Source organism: Cryptomeria japonica, chromosome 10, assembly GCF_030272615.1.
Source record: "Cryptomeria japonica chromosome 10, Sugi_1.0, whole genome shotgun sequence".
NCBI classification, from domain to species: Eukaryota; Viridiplantae; Streptophyta; class Pinopsida; order Cupressales; family Cupressaceae; genus Cryptomeria; species Cryptomeria japonica.
The window spans coordinates 230321189-230339424 of record NC_081414.1 but is presented as its reverse complement, the minus strand read 5'-3'; positions in this window follow the sequence as shown (position 1 = coordinate 230339424).

Here is an 18236-nt window from a genome sequence, read left to right as displayed (position 1 = left end):
TTGTAGAGTGATTTCAATAGATGGGCTAGTAAACTCATTTGATCGATCAATAGACTGGATAGACTAGGGAGATGACTGAATTGATGGATTAGTCATAAAAAGGTAATTTTGAGTTAAAAAGGATGATTGATGAGTTAACTGAGTTAACTGATTAGACAACTGATTTGATCAATCAGTTCTGATTTAACATGTGTTGTTGGAATTTGAAATTGAAATTGATTTTCATTTTCAATTTCAATATGGATTTGGTCATTCGAATGCTAAAATGCACATGAAATTAAGAGAAATTCAAATTTGGTGAAATGTGATTTTGATGATTTGGAATTAAGATGAAATGAGGTGAAATTCAAATTTGGGAAAATATGAAATGAAATTAGTTGGAATTAATTGGAATTATACTTTGAGGAATTGGAAGAATTTAACTAATTAATTTAAATAATTTAAATGAAATTATTTAAACTTGGGAGATTCAATTAATTAAATAATAAAGATTATTTAACTAGAGAATAAATCATAATTAAATAAATAAATAATATTTAATTAATTGTTGAGATAGGGTTAACTGATTAATATGATTTGAGAATAGAAATAGAATAATTAGAATTGTTGAAGGGTGATGATTAGAAGAAATAATTAGTTTAATCAAATAATTAAAGAATTACTTAATTAAATAGATGAATAATTAGAGTAGAATTAACGAGACATTTTTAGGTGTCTACATTTGCCCCTCTTTGAGACAATGTCAGAACGATGTTGTTTCAAAGAAAATGAAAGTTTTTTCTGTCCCAGTATGCCTCGGTGACACTAGGGTATAATGCCCCCTTGAGAGATTATTTATGCATTGAAGGCATGAATTATCTCTCAAAATAAGAAGAATGTTAGATGAAAGATGAAGAATGGTTAACTTGGTGATATGATTGAGTTTGATTATAAAAAAGAAATGGTTGAAGTGAGTTGTAGATTGATTGATTTGATAGGATTGGATCAATAAGATTGATAGGATTGATAGTATTGATTTGATAAAGATAAAGTTTGGTTTCAGGAAGGACACATCCTATAGAAGACAAAGATATATGATCATGTCTGGTTTCAGGAAGGATAAATCTTGTATAAGACAAAGATAGATAAAAAACGTCTCATTTTAGGAAGGATAAATCCTTTATAAGACGAAGATAAATGATCAAAATATGATGAATAATGCAGAATAATTGATTGATAGATAGAAATGTTGAAATGTTAGATGAGAAGATTGAAATTAAGTGATGAGAGAATGATTTGAAGAGATAATCAACATGATGAGATCATAAATAATTGGTATGAATTGAAATGATATGATGATGATTTGATTGATGGTGGATAGTCTTCTTGTCCTTATTCATAGTGCAATACATTTTCATCATTGAGCCTTATTATGTAACAATGAAGCTTTGTACACCGAGGTATAAGGAACCAAGATGCATAGATATCTCATTGCAAAGAAACAAACACACAACAGACAAGGAATGAACCCTCCATTTTGGGAATTACGCTAGGAGTCAAGGTATGTGTGGCATTCACAAGATGAATGCTCCTATCACAGACACCCACTAGAGCAACTACCCCAAAAATTCATTGGTTCAAACCATAAACAACAAGCAAAGAAAAAGATCATGCCCATGATGGCTCCTCTAGTCACTTTTTGGACATCCTTGAGTAGCTAAAAGCATTGGTCATTGCCAATTTGATAAAAGAGAAAACCAACTAGAACAAAAAGCAGCAACCATACTGATTTGTGTCTTCATGTGATTGCTTGATGTGATTTTGATAATGTATGGTTTCAGAAGTTTTGGACCCCGTTTAAGACTGACCTATCTGATTTCAAGTGTACCAATTATGTTTTAGACAAGATGTTGATCACGTTGATAGTTTGATAGTGATTCGATAGATTAGACAGTTGATCAACTTGATTGCAATTGTTTTGACAAGATAGTTGTATCCTTTGTTTAACTTCATGCGAAGTGTTCGTTGGATAGCTGCTAGGATATTTGATTCTTATGAGACATGTTATTGCAAGTTTTCAATTGATATTTGAATTTTTTAGTTTGTTTTTGTATTTTGTGGATTGATATTTGAATGTTTTTGTTTGATTTTGATGTTTTTTGATGTTTTTGTTTGATTTTGAATTTTTTGATGTTTTTGGTATTGATGTTTTTGATTGTTTTTTATTTGATGAAGCATGACTTGACATTAATTGATAAAGAAAAGACTAACTTGGACAAAATACAACAATCATACTGATCTATGTCATTGTTTTGATTTGTGTGATCATTGACAGGAATGTCTGGTTTCAAAGAGTGAGTACCACGTATAAGACCGATCTGTCTGGTTTCGAGTTTACCCTTCCTTGTATAAGACATGTTGATGTTTGATAGAGTTGGATTGATTAACAAGACATGTGATCAGTTTGATTGTAGACTTTGAGAGTTTGCTTGTTGATTTATTTGATGGATGGCCCATGCTTTCTTGCTTTGATTTTTTGATTTTTTCGATTTTTTCATGACATTTTGTGAATGTTTTTGATTGATTTTTTCATGAATTTATCTGATTTTTTTTGATTGATTTTTTCAAGACTTTATCTTAATGTTTTTTATTGATTTTTTCACGACTTTTTATGAATTTTTTTTTTCAATTATGCCCCCAAGTTTGTAGACCTATGATGATAACACGATGATGCATAATGCAGTAGAGACAATGAATTTTTAATATGAGTTATGCTAATGCAGGATGCATGACAAAAATGCAGTCCCTATTTGAACAAGGATGAGTGTGTGTGTCTTTCATTCTGAAATGCACTAATTGGATTAAAGGTGCGAAATGTTTTAGAGATAGGAGTTCAATCCATTCTAAAAAGACTTAGACCATCCAACCTAACACACTATGTAATCAAGATTTATGAACGGAGGCGTGGAATTTTTTTCCATCATTTCTTGAAACTTTGATCTTCTTTTGCCCATGTGTGTGCAATTGAGTTTATTCCAACTCTTATAACCATCAAAGACCCTTGGAATCCTATGTGGCTAGCTACGTGAGTTATTTTGACTTCAAAAGTAACCCAGATAGAGCCTCGCTGCCAGCAACATTTTAGGGCTCTGATGAGGTTATGCACTATAATCTCTCAAACATTTCTCTATTGCCAACAGGTGTCCATAGCCCTGATGGAGTTATTCACACGTTCCCATAGTCAAGCTTTTATTGCATATCTATGCGTGATATTTCAATTATATATCTTTGCTCTTTTTGCTTTGAGATGGATATTGACATAAAAAAAAATTTCTTTTATTTTCTTGCCTTGACTTGTAAGTAATGAAACCTACTTGGGTATGACAATTACAATGACACTAAAGCAAAATATTGGATTTTTGTTGTAACCGGTAAACCCTAACCGATTAAGTTTGGTGAATTGGTTATAATATTGGTTTATGATCTGATGATGAGCGGTAATGATTATGACACATATGATTATTGTATGAAGACAATTCAAAGAGATTTTGGTGAGTTGTTGTAATGGTTTTTGTCTAGGGAATGAGAAAATATATTGCATCTAATGCAAAGTGCGTGATGAGTTACTAAGTTTGATGAAGTGGTGATCAAGGAGCGATCAAGGTTTTCTTGATTAATGTGCATAGATTTCTATGTAATCCAATGGTCATACTTGAATGGATTTGTTTGTAATCTCTATGAGGTTTAGGTTTTTGTTGTGTTACCGACCTGATTGATTTGTTTATAAGGTCGATGAAATTGTTTAGTTTAATGAGTTGGCAAAGAGTGAGCACAGATCAGTTGAGTGTGTAGTTGCTGAATCAGATGATGTATTTGCAATTTGAGTAAAGGTAGATAGGAGCATGAAATGGATCTGATCAAGCAAGTGTAGTGCTATTCAGATAGATCAGAAAACTCATGTTGTTTTCTAACAATTACAACATAATTGAACTCCCTAACTGGGTAAGCTCTAACAAGCTTGATATTATTCAAATCCTCTAACAAGGTGATCCATTAGATTGGATTTTCAAATCCTCCACGGAGGTTACTTCTTACAGGGTATTTCTTCTAACAAGGCGTTTGTAGTCAATCCCTTAACAAGGTGATTCCTAATAGGATCAGTTCTTAACAAGACTTTTTGTAAAGCTTTAACATGCTAGGCTCCTAACAGGGTGAACTTCAGAAGAGTTCAGATAGTTATCTTGTGAGTCTCATCTCACCATGGTTTTTACCTATTTTGGTTTCCACATCAAAAATATTTGTGTCAAGTGGTGAATGTTTTTGTGGTTATGTTTTCATGGTTGATTTACTTAACTACTTAACTATTTTAATAAGTCATGATAACTAGAAGCATTGATATATGATGAAGTAGTTTACTATTAATTTTTTGTAATAGTCAACCAGTTTATCTTATGAGTTTTTATCTTGACAGAGGTATTACATTGTTAGTTCTAAGTTTACTTTGAGAGATTGATTTTTGAGATTGGTGAAGTTTGTATCAGTTTTTCTATCTACTGATTCACCCGCCCTCTCAGTAACTGACTGAATACTTATTCTTTCATCATACCATCAATTGATATCAGAGCATTTTAGGTCCTCTAAGGTCTAAGCCTAACAACTTGAGGTAAAGATCTGCAGATCGTGATGAAGAAGGAAGGTCTGAAGTTTAATAGAGAGAACTACAAGATATGGAGTGACAGAATAAAAATTTATATCAAGAGTTTGGGAAGCCAGTATTGGGAACATGTCGATAATAAGTATGTTGCACCTACTGGGATGTTTACTGATGATCAGAAGAAAGAGTATTGGAGTTGAGGAAAAATCAACTCTACAGCTCCCAAAGATCATCTGCATGCAAACCTGTCACAGAAAGAGAGAAGCAAAAAAGCTAAGGAGGCTAGAATTTAGAGATTCAAAAAAGAGGAGTCATATTGATTGTGCAACAATAATGTAATTCAATAATTATAGTTATAAAAATACAAAGAGAGAATCCTTATAAAAGGATACTAGAAACCCTAAAGAATTATAAGATTCCTAAGTTTATCTTAAGCATAGAGAATAATAGACTAATAATTAAATAAATAATTATTAGCTAATAAAAGATTACTCTACCAAAGAGCAACAAGAAAATCATCAAGCATTGGAGGCTATTATCAGTTCTTTGTCTGATGTAGAGTATGTAGATGTTCATGGTCTTGAAATTGCATATGAGATATGGAAAAAACTTGAAGGCAGTGATGACCATGTTAAGATTTCTAAAGAAGAGAGTCTAAGAGGAAAGTTTGATGACATGAGGATAGCTGCAGATGAGAATATCCATTAGTATGGTCAAAGGATAAAAGAGATAGTCAGTAAAATTAAGAGTGCAGGAGGTAAAGTGGAAGATTCCATAGTAATCAGTAAGGTATTGAGAACCCTGCTATTGGTCTACGCTACCCAAGTTGCAGCTATTCAGGAGCTAAAGTCCATTGACAAAACTAAGGTAACTCTCGACTCCATCATTGGCAAGCTTACTGCTTTTGAATTAAATGGTTATGATGGTAGTGTATAGAAATCCAAGTTTGCATTTAGAGCTTCTATTTCTAACCCATATGTGAGGAAAAGTAGAGATGCCAAGTCCAGTAGAGAAGCTAATGATGAAGACAATTTAGTTGAGCTTGAAGAATTGTTGGTCAAACGGTTTCCTAGAGGTATAGGTAAATGGCCTTTGAAATGTTTTGCATGCAACAAAATTCGACACATTGCTGCTAACTGTCCTAATGGTGATAATGAGGACAAATGAGAGGAATTAAAGAATTACAAGGGTAAAGGAAAAAGAGATTGTCTTATTGCTATTGATGGTGGTATCACTGATGGGGAATTTGATGGTGATGCTAATGAAGACATTGTGTTTGTAGCCATTAAAGAAGAGATGTCAAACCAGAAGGCATTAGTATCCAAGATGGATAACTCCGATGATTAGATCATTGATAGTGGTTGTTCACATCACATGATCGGTGATCGGAGGAAATTTATTTCTCTAAAGGAATTTGATGGCAGAGTTGTAAGATTTGTTAATGACTCACCTTGCATGGTTAAAGGTAAAGGACCTATTTTTATTAATGGAAAGAGTAGTGTAGATGATGTCTACTAGGTTGAAGGTTTAAAGCACAATATTTTGAGTGTGGTATAACTCAATGACATAGGATACCCATTGGAGTTTAAAAATGGTATGTGCAAAATCTATGGAAATAAAGGTGAATTTATTGCAACCGGGAAGTAAACTAAAGGTAACTTTTTTCACCTTAATCCTAAAGTGAACAACTGTTTAATTGCAAAGATAGATGATAGTTGGCTTTGGCATAAGAGATTTTGTCATATAAAATTTGATAACATTGTTAAAGTGAGTAAGTAGAAGACAGTGAAAGGTTTGCCTTAGCTAGACAAACTGGTTAATGCTCTATGTAAATAATGTCAGTTGGGAAAGATGACATCCTCAACTTTCAAGAGAAAATCCTTTTCAATGGAACACTTGTTAGATTTGGTTCATACAGAGCTTTGTGGACCAATAAGAACAAAAAGTATTCAAGGTGACATATATTTTATGATCTTCATTGATCATTGCTCAAGGATGATGTGGGTCACATTCTTGAAGGGTAAGACTAGAGATTTTGGTAAGTTCAAGGCATTTAGGGCCTTAGCTGAGAAAGAGAGCGGTAAGAAGATAAAGTGTTCGAGGACAAATCAAGGCAGTGAATTTACTTCTGAGGAATTCACTAGGTATTGTGAAGAAAATGATATTAAACAAAATCTTTTTACACCAAGGACACCACAACAGAATGGTATCACATAGAGAAACAACCAGTCAATTGTTGAAGCTTCTAGGATGATGTTGATACAAGGAGGTGTAGCGAATTTTTTTTGGAGAGAAGTTGTTAGCACAACTGTCTACACTATGAACTAGATTCTAGTAAAGAGAGGTAAGGACAAGACTCCTTATGAATATTGGTATGGAAGATCACTTGATGTTAGTTATTTCAGAATATTTGGAAGCAAATGTTTTATTAAGAGAGGTGATTATATTAGCAAATTTGAGGCTAAAAGTGATGAAGGTATATTTCTTGGCTATTCCACCAAGAGTAAGGCCTACAAGTGTTTTAAAAATTGGGCACATAGAATTATTGAGAGTGCTGATGTTTGAGTGGATGAAAATCCTGAAGTCTCAGAGGAAACCAGTTTAGAGAAAAAGGATGAAGATTCTTGCATTTTGTTTTTGGAACCAGAAACTGTGAAATCTGAAACCAACAAAGCAAATATTGATATACCAGTTTAACTAGAACAAATAAATTCAAAAAAAGATGATGATAATGAAGAAGTTGAACCTGGAGATAATGATCATATTATTCCAAGATACGTGAGATTGAATCACAATCCTGAATAGATTATTGGGGATAAGGATGTTGGAGTACTAACTAGAAGAAGAATCAGAGAGAATTCTTGCATGATCTCAACTATTGAACCAAGAACTGCTAAGGAAGCATTTGGTGATGATCATTGGGTTAAAGCTATGGAGGAGGAATTAGATCAAATTAAGAAGAACAACACATGGACCCTAGTACCCCGACTAGTAAATAAAAATGTGATAGGTACTAAGTGGGTTTTTAGGAACAAGTTGAATGAAGATGGTGTTGTAGTTCACAACAAAGCTAGGTTGGTTTTTAAAGGTTATGCACAAGAGGAAGGAGAAGACTATGGTGAGACTTTTGCACCAGTGGCAAGACTAGAAGGTGTCAGAACTTTACTTGCATTTGCAGCACCCAAGAAATTAAAGGTATACAAAATGGATGTTAAGTCTGTATTTTTGAATGGGATACTAGAAGAAGAAGTATACATTGAGAAGCTAGATGGTTATGCTCTGACTGATAAGAAAGGTCCATGGTATGCAGATTGCATAAAGATTTATATGGATTAAAGCAGGCACTGAGAGTATGGTATGAAAGGCTTCATACACATCTAATGAAGATAAGCTTTCTAAGAACCAATGATGATAGTAACATTTATCTCAAATCTAAAGGAGATAAAATACTAGTCAGCGAAGTATTTGTTGATGATATCATATTTGGAGGTAATGATGACATGAGAAACAATTTTGCAGATGAAATGAAAAATGAGTTTGAAATGTCTTTAGTGGGAGAAATAAATTTTTCATAGGCCTGCAAATACAACAAATGAAGATGGTATTTTTGTCACACAGTCTAAGTATGTGAAAGAGGTCTTGAAGATATTTGGCATGAGTGACTGTAAACCAGTTGGGACACCTATGGTTACAGGTTGAAAGTTGTCTAAGGAAGATGAGTCCAAATCTGTTGATGAGAAGGAATACAAGTCAATGATTGGAAAATTGCACTATGTTGTTCACAACATACCAGACATAGCTCATGCAGTTGGCATAGTTGTTAGATTCCAGAAGAATACTAAGGAAACACATTTGATAGCAACCAAAAGAATTTTTAGATATCTGAAAGGTACTGTTGATTATGGGTTATGGTATCCATATGGAGGAAATTTTGACTTGAAGGTGTACACAGATGCACATTGGGCAGGAAATATTGATGACCGGAAAAGCACAACTGTTGGAGCATTTTTTATTGGAGGAAGACTTGTTTCATGGAGTAGTACGAAGCATAGTTGTACTTCAAAATCTATTGCTAAAGCTGATTATATTGCATCTTACATGAATTGTACACAGGCGATATGGATGAGGCAGATTTTGGAAGGTTTTAAGATGAATATTTCAGAACCTATAAAGATTTTATGTGATAATAAAAGTGCCATAAATATTTCCAAGAACCCTATTTTGCACACACAAACCAAGCATATTGAATTGAAGTATCATTTCTTGAGGGAAAAGGTACAAAGTAAAGATGTGATCTTGGAGCATGTTTCTACCAAGGAGCAACTTGCAGATATTTTTACTAAACCTCTGCCTAAGACTACTTTTGAGTATCTTAGAAGTCAGTTAGGGGTTGTCCCTCTTCATGAAGTCAATTAAGTATGAAGTGGATTTATTCCATAGGGGGAGCATCAAGTTGCAGATTGTTGATGATGCACAGTGAAATTTGACATTACATGTTTTACTTTCAATTTGACATTGTTGTCAAAGGGGGAGAATAATTATGTGATTATGGGAAGGAGAACCAGTGACAAGATGTAGACATGGAGAGTATGGTGAATACTTGGTAATGTAAACCAGGATTCCTATTCACAATCACACAACAATCAATGGTATTGATATTTGTATTGCCATCAATGCCAAAGGGGGAGATTGTTGGCATTTGCATGAAGATTGCATTAATGATATGTTATGTTGTCATTGATGTCAATTAAATTGGTAATGTTATTATTGATATTGTTGTAACCGGTAAACCCTAACCGATTAAGTTTGGTGAATTGGTTATAGTGGTTTATGATTTGATGATGAGCGGTAATGATTATGACACATATGATTATTGTATGAAGACAATTCAAAGAGATTTTGGTGAGTTGTTATAACGATTTTTGTCTAGCGAATGAGAAAATGTATTCCATCTAATGCAAAGCACATGATGAGTTACTAAGTTCAATGAAGTGGTGATCAAGGAGCGATCAAGGTTTTCTTGATTGATGTGCAGAGATTGCTATGTAATCCAATGGTCATACTTGAATGGATTTGTTTGTAATCTCTATGAGAATTATCTTTTTGTTGTGTTACCGACTTGATTGATTTGTTTATAAGGTCGATGAAGTTGTTTAGTTTAATGAGTTGGCAAAGAGTGAGCACAGATCAATTGAGTATGTAGTTTCCAAACCAGATGATGTATCTGCAGTTTGAGTAAAGGAAGATAGGAGCATGAAATGGATCTGATCAAACAAGTGTAGTGCTATTCAGATAGATCAACAAACTCTTGTTGTTTTCTAACAATTACAGTAGAATTGAAATCCCCTAACTGGGTAAGCTCTAACAAGATTGGTGTTATTCAAATCCTCCAACAAGGTGATCCATTAGATTGGATTTTTAAATCCTCTACCGAGGTTACTCCTTAGAGGGTATTGCTTCTAACAAGGGATTTGTAGTCAATCCCTTAACTGGGTGATTCCTAACAAGACTTTTTGTAAAGCTTTAACAGGCTAGGCTCCTAACAGGGCGAACTTCAGTTGAGATCAAATAGTTATCTTGTGAGTCTCATCTCACCGTGGTTTTTACCTATTTTGGTTTCCACGTCAAAAATATTTGTGTCAAGTGGTGAATGTTTTTGTGGTTATGTTTTCATTGTTGATTTACTTAACTACTTAACTATTTTGATAAGTCATGATAACCAGAAGCATTGAGATATGAAGAAGTTGTTTCCCATTAATTTGTTGTAACAATCAACTAGTTTATCTTATGAGTTTTTATCTTGACAGAGGTATTACATTGTTAGTTCCCAGTTTACTTTGAGAGATTGATTTTTGAGATTGGTGAAGTTTGTATCAGTTTTTCTATCAATTGATTCACCCCCCCTTCTCAGTTCTTGACCAGATACTTATTATTTCATCATACCATCAACCACATGACCAACTAGGTATCTGTAATGACTTAGAGATTTTGATTAATGTGTGAGATATAGCAATTGATAGATTTTGGGTAACAAGACTTGATAGTGAAACTTCTACCCAACTAAGGATAAAGCTTAATCACAATGTGACATTGAAGATGAATGACTAAAGGTCTCCCAAAGACTTCATGATTAAGCATCTAGGAAATGAGACAACCTTCATTCCTTTCAGTGCATATAGGTGAACAATTCAGACTATCATCTGTTAGGATTCCCAAAGATACTGAGAGGGGGGGGTGAATCAGTATCTAATCGGTAAATAGATTTTCTGACCTTATTAAACAAATTGCATTCCAAAACAGTGTACTGGTAAACAAGAATTAATGCAGTAAATATGAACAATAAGCACAACATAGAAAGCACACCATAAAACAAGATTTTTAATGAGGAAACCCAATGTGGGAAAAAATTCAGTGGGATTTGTGACCCACAATATTCACTCACTGGCCAATGAATGGATATTACTTACAATAGGGGCCTGCACATGCATGAAGGCCAACTGCCTAAAGCTCACTGCTTAGTTACAAAAGGAAGTCTCACTGACTTACAAAATGGATTATGCGAATCTAATATAATGTACTGCTTTAGTTCAGCATCTGCTATGCCAGTTTCAGTACCAGTTTAAGCTCATACAATAACCATAAACCTTACTCCAAAATCTGCCTTAATATTCACACATCACTTCTACAATAATCTTCCCATGTCTGCATCTTAAATGATCTACAAGATCTCATACTTATATATGAGTCTTATTACAATACGCCTTGTTGGCTTACAAAAATATATTACAAATAAATACAAATAACAATAAACAAAATCCTGTCGACTAGGGTGCCGGTAATCATCTCTGCCGGTGTAGAGTCTGTCGATGCTGGTGCCTGTTGGTGCCATAGGATTGCAAGGTTGCCATCAATGACAATACCTTCAATCACCTACAATTTCTCATTGGAGTGTGCAATGCCAACATCATCATGTTTTTATTGATGCAACTATTGTTGGTATTTTGGATGTGTTGCAGTGGTTTTGTCATTGATGTCAACACTTGTCAACACCTATCAGCGCTTGGAGATCTTTGGTTATGTTCACCAACATGTTCAGTGACTTATGCACAGTCACCAGAATCTAGTTCACTGACATGTTATATTGTTCACCGGCACTTGGAATGACTTGGAGATTACTTGGTTATATCGAAGATAATGTTTGGACACTTGGTTTTGGCGATTTGGTTATTGACCTAATCAGGTTTGCATATTTGTTGTTACTGGAAAATAGGTCTAGGTTATGCACCGACAAGCATTATCCACTCTAGATCAGCATGACACATTATGAAGATAATTTGTTATTATTGTAAATGCATTGAGCCAACATCATGCATCATATATTGATTCATTTGTAATTGATTTAATTGTAATATTCTTTGTAAGCCGACCTACACATTTGGTCTTAAGCTTTGGTATATATGTAAAATCTCATTTACGAGATTATGAGAAAAAAAGTGTGCGGAAAAGGATTGTAATAAGGTATATGCGAATATAAGAAAAGCTATACACATAGACATCATTTGAAGATTCATGGAAGGTTTTTGGAGAAGACAATTTGAACTTAACCGGTACTGAATCTAGCATATGAAGATGCTATTTTGAGCAATACATCATCACTGGATCTAATCATCCAATTGTAGTCAGTGGGACTCCCATTTTGTGATTGAGCAGTGAGCTCTAGGTAGTTGGCCTTTATGCATGTGCAAACCCCATATTGTACACACATACTATCTGCAGTAGTATCATCTGATTGTGGGTAAGGTTTCCCATGGTGGTTTTTCCCCTTACAGGGTTTCCACGTACAAATAACTGTGTTATGTGTTGTGTATGTTATTTGTCTTTCTCTTTCATGTATTAAACTTTACCGGTATTGCAATTAACTATTAAATTGTCTATCGGCATAAAGTTAAGTTTATCGGTATTATGCACTAAGTTTGGTTAAATTATATTTGGGTTGAAATTAATTAACAACTGATTCACCCCCCTCCCCTCCCAGTTGCCTCCAAGTCCTAACAACTATATGAGAAAGCAATAATGATATGCAGTTATATGCTGTGCAATGATGATATGCAAGCAACTATGATGCACTTTGAAATGGAGATATGCAATGCAGTATTGAAAAATTGAAATGAACCCACCCTTAGATTTAATATCTTTTTAGGTGCATGTGGTTATTGAGTTGGTATGAACTTTGTGTAGATAGTTCATTGGTCTTTGTTTAAAGAGTTGGATGAACCTGCCTTTTTTAATAGGATAGATAGCTAGGAGTCTTTCATGTACAGTGTCTGCTATAGCCTCCTTATTTTCAAACCAATTCAGCTGTGGTAAATATTTTTTCCCCCAACCTTTCAAGTGTGGGTGTATGAGAAAAATAGATTTTGGTTTCAAAGTTGTGACATGAGTGGGTGCTATGCCTATTTTTATTGATGCACTTGAAGATTATGATGAAGCCAACTAGGTGTTGATCTCATTTGTTGGTGTTATGCTTGTTTCTATCACTACAATGGCATTTGATGATTGTGCACATACCATTGTTGATAAATTATTCTTTGCAGTATGATCTGGATTGGTGATTTCATTGATGAGGGGTTCATGAACAACTTATGTATTGGAATCATTAGAGAGACTAGGAGAAATGATAATGGGATCTTGTTTAGGAGGTGGATGTTGGATGGTACTTGAAAGAACATCTTTCTCTTGAGAAACAAGGGTGTTATTATGATTGGAATAGAAAAGAATGAGGGGATCATCATAAGATTCTTGATAGGTGGAGTCTTCATAAAAAAATGGGTAGGATGAAAAGGTTTGTTCTTGATCTTGATTTATTTCATGACTGATTTCTTCTGATTTTGGATTGTCCTCCTGATATAGGGAAGGAGTTTGGATATTCATGGGAGATTATTGGAAGGTTTCAACCTTTTGAATTGATGAGAAAGGATCTTGAACAAGACTATCCGAATCATGAATTGGATTATATTGGATTTGTGCTATGGATAGCCCTTGGGAGATTGTGCTATTGGATGAAGATAGCGTGGATTGGTCTTGTGTAACCATAGGGGATGATGAAATGGTGGATAGATGTGGTTGATTTGGAATTTGGTTGAAAGGGATTTGATTTTGGTTGAAAGGAGTATGATTTTGGTTGAAAGAGGTTTGATTTTGGTTGAAAAAGGTTTGGTCTGGGTTGAAAGAGTTTTAGTTTGGGTTGAAAAGAGTTTGAATGTTGGGTTGGTGTGATTGGTATGTTTGATATGTTGGGTTGAAATAAGGTTGAATATTGGGTTGATGTGATTGGTATGTTTGATATGTTGGGTTGAAAGAAGGTTGACATGACACTAATGCTGGTTGAACTGAGGTAAGAATGATTTTGTTTAAGAATGAAGGTTGGCATGTTTGTGTTGGCATTTGCATGAAGATTGCATTGAATGATATGTTATGTTGTCATTGATGTCAATTAACCGGTAATGACATTGTTGATATTGTTGTAATATTGTTTTGTAACCAGTAGGAATAATTTGTGGAGTGAACCAGTAACTGATAAACCCTACCTGTTGCTTTTGATAAACCATAACCGATTAAGTTTGACAAATTGGTTATATTGATTTATGATCTGGTGATGAGTGACAATGATTATGACATGTATGATTATTGTATGAAGAAAATTTCAAGTGATTTTGGCGAACTGTTGTTATGGTTTTTGTCTAGGGAATGAGCAAATGTATTGCATATAATGCAAAGCACATGATGAATTACTAAGTTCGATGAAGTGGTGATCAAGGAGCGATCAATGTTTTCTTGATTGATGTGCAGAGATTGCTATGTAATCTAACAGTCATACTTGAACCTACTTGTTTGTAATCTCTATGAGAATTCGATTTTTGTTGTGTTACTGATCTAATTGATTTGTTTATAAGGTCGATGAAGTTGTTTAGTTTAAGGAGTTGGGAAAGAGTTGGAAAAGATCAGTTGACTGTGTGGTTACCAAACCAGATGATGTATCTATAGTTTGAGTAAAGACAAATAGGAGCATGAAATAGATCTGATCAAGAAAGTGTAGTGCTATTCAGACAAATCAACAAACCCCCATTATTTTCTAACAATTACAACATAATTGAAATCTCCTAATCGGGTAAGCTCTAACAAGCTTGGTACTATTCAAATCCTCTAATAAGGTGATCCATTAGCTTGGATTTTCAAATCCTCTACAAAAGGTTACTCCTTATAGGGTATTGCTTCTGAAAAGACATTGTAGTCAGTCCCTTAACTGGATGGTTCCTAACAGGATTAGTTCTTAACATGACTTTTGTAAAGCTTTAACAAGCTAGGCTCCTAACAAGGCAAACTTCAGAAGAGTTCAGATAGTTATCTTATGAGTCTTATCTCACTGTGGTTTTTCACATTTGGGTTTCCACGTCAAAATAATTTGTGTCAAGTGGTGAATATTTTTGTGGTTATGTTCTTATGGTTGATTTACTTAACTACTTAACTACTTTGATAAGTTATGATAACTAGAAGCATTGAGAAATGAAGTCTGTTGACATGTGAAAAAATATTTGGATGTTTATGAGTTTGAAGTTGTTTACTGTTAATTTGTTGTAACAGTCAACTGGTTTATGAGTTTTTATCTTGACAATGGTAATACATTGATAGTTCTAAGTTTACTTTGAGAGATTTATTTTTGATTGGTGAGGTTTGCATTAGTTTTTCTATATATTGATTCACCCACCCCCGCCCCCCCCCCCCCCTTAGTAGTTGACCGGATACTTATTCTTTCATCATACCATCAATTGGTATCATAGCTTATCAGGTCCTCTAAGATCTAAGCCTAACAACTTGAGGTAAAGATCTTGCAAATCATGATGAAGAAGGAAGGTCCGAAGTTTAATAGAGAGAACTATAGGATATGTAGTGACAAAATGAAAATTTATATCAAGAGTTAGGGAAGCCATTATTGGGAACATGTCGATACTAAATATGTCGCACCTACTAGGATGTTGACAGATGATTAGAAGAAAGAGCAACAAGAAAATCATCAAGCATTAGAGGCCATTATCAGTTCTTTATCTGTTGCAGAGTATGTAGATGTTCATGGTCTAGAGATTGCATATGAGGTATGGAAAAAACTTGAAGAGATTTATAGCGGTGATGACCATGTTAAGATTTCTAAGGAAGAGAGTCTAAGAGGAAATTTTGATGACATGCTGATAGTTGAAGGTGGGAATATCCAGTAGTATGGTCAAAGGATAAAGGAGATAGTTAGTGAAATTAAGAGTACAAGAGGTAAAGTGAAAGATTCCATCGTGATCAGTAAGGTACTGAGAACCCTGCTACTGGTCTACGCTATCCGAGTTGCAGCTATTCAGGAGCTAAAGTCCATTGACAAAACTAAGGTAACTCTTGAATCCATCATTGGCAAGCTTACTGCTTTTGAATTAAATGGTTATGATGGTAGTGTACAGAAATTTGAGTTTGCATTTAGAGCTTCTATTTCTAACCCATCTGTGAGGAAAAGTAGAGATGCCAGTCACAGTTATGAATCCAGATCCAACAGAGAAGTTGATGATGAAGACAATTTAGTTGAGCTTGAAGCATTGGTGGCCAAGCGGTTGCCTAGAGGTACAGGTAAATATAGAGGTAAATTACCTTTGAAATGTTTTAAATGCAACAAGATTGGACACATAGATGCTAATTGTCCTAATGGTGATAATGTGCACAAACGAGAGAAATTAAAGAAGTATAAGGGTAAAGGAAAAAGAGATTGTCTTATTGCTGTTGATGGTGGTATCACTGATGAAGAATCTGATGGTGATGCTAATGAAGACATTGTGTTTGTAGTCATTAAAGAAGAGATATCAGACCATAAGACATTAGTATCTAGGATGGATAACTCTGATGATTGGATCATTGATAGTGGTTGTTCACATCACATGACCGGTGATCAGAGAAAATTTATTTATTTGAAGGAATTTGATGGTGGAGTTGTAAGATTCAGTAATGACTCACCCTGCATGGTTAAAGATAAGCGAACTATTTCTCTTAATGGAAAGAACAATGCAAATGATGTTGACTAGGTTGAAGGTTTAAAGCACAATCTTTTGAGTGTGGCACAACTCAATGACAAAGGATACACATTGGAGTTTAAGAATGATATGTGCAAAATCTATGGGAGCAAAGGTGAACTAATTGCAACCGGGAAGCAAACTAAAGGTAACTTATTTCACTTTAATCCTAGAGTCAGCAACTATTTAATTGCAAAGATAGATTATATTTGGGTTTGGCATAGGAGATTTTGTCATATAAACTTTGATAACATTGTTAAAGTGAGTAATTCCAAGATAGTGAGAGGTTTTCCTCAGTTGGACAAACCGGTTAATGCCTTATGTAAAGAATGCTAGCTGGGAAAGATGACATCCTCAACTTTCAAGAGGAAATCTTTTTCAGTGGAACATGTTTTCGATTTGGTTCATTCAGATCTTTGTGGACCAATAAGGACAAAAAGTATTCAAGGTGATATATATTTTATAATCTCCACTGATGATTGCTTAAGGATGATGTGGGTCATATTCTTGAAGGATAAGATTGAATCTTTTGGAAAGTTGAAGGTATTCAGGGCCTTAGCTGAAAAGGAGAGCAGTAAGAAGATAATGTGTCTGAGGATAGGTCAAGGCGGTGAATTTACTTATGAGGAATTCACTAGATATTGTGAAGAAAATGGTATCAAATGACAACTTTTTGCACTGAGGACACCACATCAGAATGGTATCGCAGAGAGAAACAACCAGTCAGTTGTTGAAACTTCTAGGATGATGTTGATACAAGGAGGTGTAGCAAAAAAATTCTGGAGAGAAGCTGTCAGCACAACTGTCTACACTATGAACCAGATTTTGGTAAAAAGAGGTAAGAACAAAACTCCTTATGAATATTGGTATGGAAGATCACCCGATGTTAGTTATTTCAAGATATTTGGAAGCAAATGTTTTATTAAGAGAGGTGATTATATTAGCAAATTTGAAGCTAAAAGTGATGAAGGTATATTTCTTGGCTATTCCACCAAGAGTAAGGTCTACAAGTGTTTTAACAACCGGACACAGAGAGTTATTGAGAGTGCTGATGTTCGAGTGGATGAATACCCTGAAGTCTCAGAGGAAACCAGCTTGGAGAAAAAGGATGAAGATCCTTGCATTTTGTTTTTGGAACCAGAAACTGTGAAGTCTGAAACCGACAAAGCAAATACTGATGTACCAATTCAATCAAAACAAATAAATTTAGAAGAAGATGATGATAATGAAGAAGCTGAACCTGAAGATAATGATCATGTTATTGCAAGATATGTGGGACTGAATCACAATCTTGAATAGATTATTGGGGATAAGGATGTTGGAGTACTAACCATAAGAAGAATTAGAGAGAATTCTTCCATGAACTCCATTATTGAACCAAGAACTGCTAAGGAAGCATTTGGTGATGATCATTGGGTTAAAGCTATGGAGGAGGAATTAGATCAAATTGAGAAGAACAACACATGGACCCTAGTACCTCGATAAGTAAATAAAAATGTGATGGG